Genomic DNA, 6,000 nt, shown 5'->3' with positions numbered 1-6,000 from the left:
TATCCGATATAAGAAAATAAGAATCGCCAAAACAAATGTCAATTGTACTGTCACAGTGACGTTATCAGCTGTCAGCTGTCAGTAATAACTGTAGATAAGCTATACCAAAAAAGTTTTCAAAAATTAGCGTTTTTAAAAAAAACGTAAAGTGTTCTGTATTTTTTTTTATAAGAGAAAGGGGCAAACGAACAGCGAGAACACCAAGGTGTTCATCGACGCCCATAGACATCTGCAATACCAGAGGAATCACAGATGCGTTGCCGGCCTTTGAGAAGGTGATACGCTCGCTTCTTGAAGGACCCTAAGTCGTAGCGGTTTGGAAATACCCCCTACGCCGATAGTATGTTTTATCCTTAAATATGTTTTCGATAAAAGCACTGTAGAATTTATATGTCAAGATAGCATTTGGAAGCTTAGAAGCCTTCGCATAATCTTATAATCATGAGTTCTGGTAATATGTCAAAGTTTGATGAAATACTGTCTAAGTTTTTTTTTTAATTAGGCCCTATAGCACTAATTTACATAAAAGAAAATTATAACATTATAGAGATTTAAAAGGGTGAAACTTTGAGCACCCAAATGTCGTCCTCAATTTGTCTTGTCTTTGACTGTAAGATTTTTTTTATCGTACAATCAAATAGGTGATAATTTACAGTTCTGAAGATGATGTCGTGAATCTTATTTTAATAAACTAAACTTTATTCTTATTCACTTGTAAAAAAATCTAAGGATATTCGCATGAAACATGTAGTGCCGCTTTCAATTGAAATACACTTGTGTCATACTCGTCTATTTAACGATTTCTTTTAGAGATTAAGTAGGCAGGTATAACGAGTTGTTGTAACTGGAATTCACTTGTCATTGGTCTGAGTAACCATTAAGTCAAATTATTGTAATGGAAGGACGATTAAATACTTCTTTAAAAAATACAATATTACAACAATGCAAAAAAAAAAATATTATTACACCTAATAATTGTTTTCATCTAATTTAATATATGTTAATAACAGATTAGCCATATGAATATAGGTAAAGGAAATTAAAGTTAGTACAACCGGTTTACTATAAATAAACGCAGATATCTTAATTTCAAATGTTTGAAATAGAAGTACAATTTGTATAACATTGAAGCTAAGATGCCCGGGGCAGCTGTTTACTTGGTTTTGATTACTTAGCTAAGTTCCGATGTAGCAGTAGGAGCGAGCACTTGGACTTTGCTTCGATAAACTTCCTGTTATTGTGCAACTTGCAGGCTAATGTTGACGCAGTTTTAATGCATTTGCTATTTTTGCTTTAGATAAATTAAATTTGTTTTAGGTAAATTTCCTGAACCGAATTTAACTTAAGCCATTATTTATTCTAACAAAAATGTCTATATTTTTTTAATTTTTGATTTTATTCGAATATAATGCGAGTCGCTTCCGTTACGAATCACCTAATCTTTAAGAGGAAAAACGTAATAGGAAAGTGTGTGTCGTCAGTCAAATACACATCTTCACCCTACTCTACCCTAAGTTAGGGGTGACATTTAAGAAAGTACAATGATGTGAATGAATTAAAAAAATGGCAATTTTTTTTTCTATGAAATCAAATCAATACCGATTACTGATGTAATGGAACTGTTTATGATTATAGATAATAAAAGTTGGTTACTTGGTCTCATTATGAACATGAACATTATGCATAATGGCCTTATAATATTGGCGGTAACAAATCTACAAAACCTATGTTAATACAGAATTTTTTGTGATAAAAAGAAATCTGGACACATCGCTATCAACCTAAGTTATAAATGGTCAGTATGTCCTCAATGTTACGCACGGCTAAAGACATGTCCGCAAATTAAGCACGAGCAATTGCTATCAAAAACTCTATAGAAAACCAGCGTTCGACTTGTTAGTGTCTGTATTGATGTTAGGAATGCAATATTTATTTTGTTTATTTGAATGAAATTTTGTTTTCTCTGTTATTTTCGTATTTATCTCTTTATATTTTTGTTTTTCAAACTTAAATACGTATCTGCTAGTCTTATAAAAGAAGCTATAATTATCTGTGACTGTTAGGGATGGAAATTTTCTTTTTTTGTTTCAAATAAACATAAAGTACTTCATATATAGAGATTCTTGAATAGCTCCAGGTGAACATTAAAAAAGGAACGAACATAATTTTATAATTGAAATTCTTCAACGCTCGGATGATTGTAAGCCATTTTCTCACGAGTCGTCTTGTCCGTGGACTATTAAGTAGTTGTTGGAATTTGCATCCATAATCATGTCTTACCTCTCTCTCTGTAATATGAAAAGTGTGATAGAGACAATGAAAGCATATGTCCGCTACAACTGTTATAACAAACGTACGTCAGAATTTTAGAAAAGGTTTTATAAACACGAGTTGATTCAAAAGGCACGGAATATTTATACGCGGTTTTTATGTTTTTTTTCCAGTCAGTCAAAGGATCTATTTTATTCTATTGTGAGAATTAATGGTTCATTTTTAAACGAGTAATAGGAGTAAGAGTTGCAGTGTAATCTGTAATCAGTTACGGTAGTTGAATTACTCAGGGTAAATCCTGTTTCTAACTCAAAAGGAACGCTATTAGTAAGTTGTATAAAAAAGAAGCAATCGGTTGTAAATTTATCATTATTATCGCGGTGTACGCTTGGGCTAGAGATACGCGTCAATGGCTAATAAATCTTGGAAGTGAGCGGTAAAGCGGCGTGAATACCTGTGTAATCGTTTTGAACGAGTCCAGCTCTGTATGTTGGAATAGCTCACAATTATATCAACAAATATAAGACATTTGAGTACAAGTAAGAAAGTTGATATATTAAAAAATATTAGATTAAAGTCCAATTTGGGAATATAGTCCAACGGTACGTCAAAAAATAAATTTAAAGTAAAAGTATAAAAGAGAACGCTAAAATAAAATAAAAAAAATGTACGTGTTTTTTCGCAGGAATGTATGTGTTCTATGTTCTTCCCGTTGGGACGATCCCTCGAGTAACAAATTTTCAAGACTGAGGTGTCGTCAATCCGATGTGTCACACAGTTAATTTTTTAAAGAACTTTTTTTTAGTAACTTTTTTAATAATAATATTTTTATTGGATAGACAACTGAGGATCTATCAAGAATATTTACTTGACAGTTGCAAGAACGATACGTAACGCCATCGATAAAATTTGCAGGAGATTTGCTGTTGTAATTTACGCCCAGTAATTTGTAATACAAAATTTGTCGATGTCGTTACAAAGACGTTCTCACGAATATTTGTGCTAGGCCCCTTGATATTAAATTCTAAGAAAACACGGTATTTTTTTTCTTCTGTCACTTCTCAAATAAATTGTACTATGCGAAAAAGGCACAATATTCTGCCAAAACTTGTTCTATCAATCTTGTCATCCGTAAAATGTGTGACAGTATTAATATTAAATACGTGCGCCCCTGTCAGGAACATTTGCGCCTCCACATCAATCATTCGACGCCGGTAGCAGTGCTACGAATAGTTTGTAGCCTTTGTCAAACTGTTTCCAATGATTTGAAATGGATAATGCAAGTTAGACAGCAATTTAGGCCCCTGAACAAGCGGAATGATGTGGAAAGAACTTATTTAGAAAAAAACTACCGAATTTCCTTTTACAAAAATTAAGCTGGAACTATTTAAGCTTAGAATATTAATTAGAAAATGAAATAGTTAATTATAATCTAGGACTTAATCTGAGGATATTTTTAGGAGGGTATATTTATTTGTTTATACGACTCTATAATATTTTAATGATAATGAAAAAGGTTGTGGAAAACGTCTCGACAAACAAGAAATAAAGATTATTTTAAGTACGTAATATAAAATACATACGACTAAGTCCAATTGAATCTAAAACAGAATACGCCAGTAAGATGGAAAGATCTCGGGAGTCTTTGTGCAAATTCAATGCGAAAGCAATTTGTGTGGGGGCAAAAATCCTCGGCAAGTTCTTCACTGCTTGTTATCTAACTTTACATGAGATACGCAAATTCGCCGAGAATTGTGGTGAATTTTTCCCATCAATACTCTTCTTCAGCATTTTGCGGATTCTTAACATTATTAAATAGAATTTTTGATTGAATAAGTTTAAGAAGCAATCCATTTTTTCCTCGAAGTTTGTCAACAATAAAGTTTTATGGCTCCAAAACCTTTATAAAAGAATAAAAATATATTTACACAAAACTACGGAATGTGGAACAGCGTATACGATCAGTATCGACGGACTCTCACAGATTTTGTATTTTATTTTACTAAGTCCAAACATCCCGCAGTTTTCCCAAATGCATTTAAGCCTATATGCTCGTCAGATAATGGGTGTCTTAGGTCTTAACTATTAATGTGTTCCATAAATTGTTAATAATGTTATTTTGCTTAAAACTTTTTGTTAAACTCAAGTATTGTGATATAAAACGAAAAAATATTTTTTCAAGTAAACAGAAATAAGAATGACGAAGCTTTTTTAGATTCTATTAATAGGCTCTATTTCGCGTGAATGGCCAAAACAAGTTTTTGCATTTCGGCCACGTATTTATCTGTTTTTACGTATGCGTTTAGTCGAAGGTTAATAAGATCTTGTTACAGATCTATGCCAACAATAACAAAGGCAAGTCATGTCGGTCGCAATGAAGTAACGAAATAACTTGGAAATGTCAAAGCCTGCCGGCTAGTGTTCGACCTCGCTCCCACTCTCGGAGCAACGGTACTCGTGTCTCAGCCGACGACGCTTGCGGCTGGCTCTACGCCACTGGGGTCTGTGCCCTCGCCTCCACCGACGACTGCTAATGTCACTGCGCGCGCGCATTATTCAAGAAAAAACCCGATTCTAAAGTAATGAACTAAAACATCTAACTTTTTATCTCATTTAAAGTGGTGTGTGTGTTTTCACAAAGTTCAATGTCATTTTTGTGTGACGTGTGTGTTGTGAGATGTCGCTAATTGTGAAAAAATCAAGTTTATACGACTACAAAGTGCTTTTTTGTCGTATTTGAGTTGTTTGTTTGTGAATTTATCGTTTTAAGGACTCAGCTCGAGCGGACAAGACGTAAGTTGAAGTGGGAATTTCGCTTCTCAGTTCCTTATCAATATGAATAAGCTCCGAGGCTTTCGTCAAAACTCCGTCTTAAGAATAAATTTGTTTTACAAGGCGGTTGTTACGATGTCTCGAGGGAGATGGGCCTGAATAAATGAATGTATTGTCTTGTTAATTAAGACGAAATTTTGTAAGACAAGCCACAATAGACAATTTTCTTGAAATTGTATTTTTTTATCTTCTTTTCAAATTAGTTTTTACTTGAATACAATGAAATTTGGTTGAAATTAGATGAGGGTAACTTTAAAATCTAATATATAAAATTCTCGTGTCACAGTTTTCGTCACCGTACTCCTTCGAAACGGCTTGACCGATTGTCATGAAATTTGGTGAGCATATTTAGTAGGTCTGAGAATCGGCCAACATCTATTTTTCATTTTTTTTTAACTGCGCGCGGACGGAGTCGCGGGCGACAGCTAGTATACTATAGAATTCTTTTGATGATTAGTGGTAATAGTTAAAAACAAGTATTTTACTATTTGCATCTTCAATTAAATAAAAGAAGATACGATAAAGCTCTATGTAAAAATGTTTTGTCTGTTCTATCAGAATTATACACAAAATGTTATCCTATTAACTTATACAACTGTGTTAAGAACGTAACCAGCTGCTAACAATGTCTGAGGGAATAGAATAAACCTCGTCCGTTGCTCGCTTTGCATCATTAGAGTGAGTAAACGTGTCCTACTTACGACGGGGAAAAGTCGAAACCCTTCATTATTCCGCTCCGACTGAGGCTGGCATTCCTTAATGCATTCACCTTTACGAAATCGGCGCATTGCTATTAATTAAAGCTGGAAATTCGATCTTAAATATAACTGGAAATGAAAAGTATACACGAAGACATTTCCTGCCTATTTCGGTGAAGCGGTGAAGTGTTTTACAGTC

The 6,000-nt window shown here is 33.7% G+C and overlaps 1 protein-coding gene across 1 annotated transcript in view; it reads left to right on the top strand.

Annotated features, from left to right (window-relative positions):
• The first annotated feature begins 4,625 nt into the window (after positions 1-4,625).
• The window catches only part of LOC106713246 (protein artichoke), a 40,173-nt gene continuing 38,798 nt past the window's right edge, over positions 4,626-6,000 (top strand). The window contains exon 1 of the mRNA XM_014505999.2: positions 4,626-5,064. The gene's annotated coding sequence lies outside the window, so the exon portion shown is untranslated. The remainder of the gene's footprint in view (positions 5,065-6,000) is intronic.

Source organism: Papilio machaon, chromosome 9 (assembly GCF_912999745.1).
Source record: "Papilio machaon chromosome 9, ilPapMach1.1, whole genome shotgun sequence".
Classification (NCBI taxonomy): Eukaryota; Metazoa; Arthropoda; class Insecta; order Lepidoptera; family Papilionidae; genus Papilio; species Papilio machaon.
This window is presented reverse-complemented; position numbering and strand designations above follow the sequence as displayed.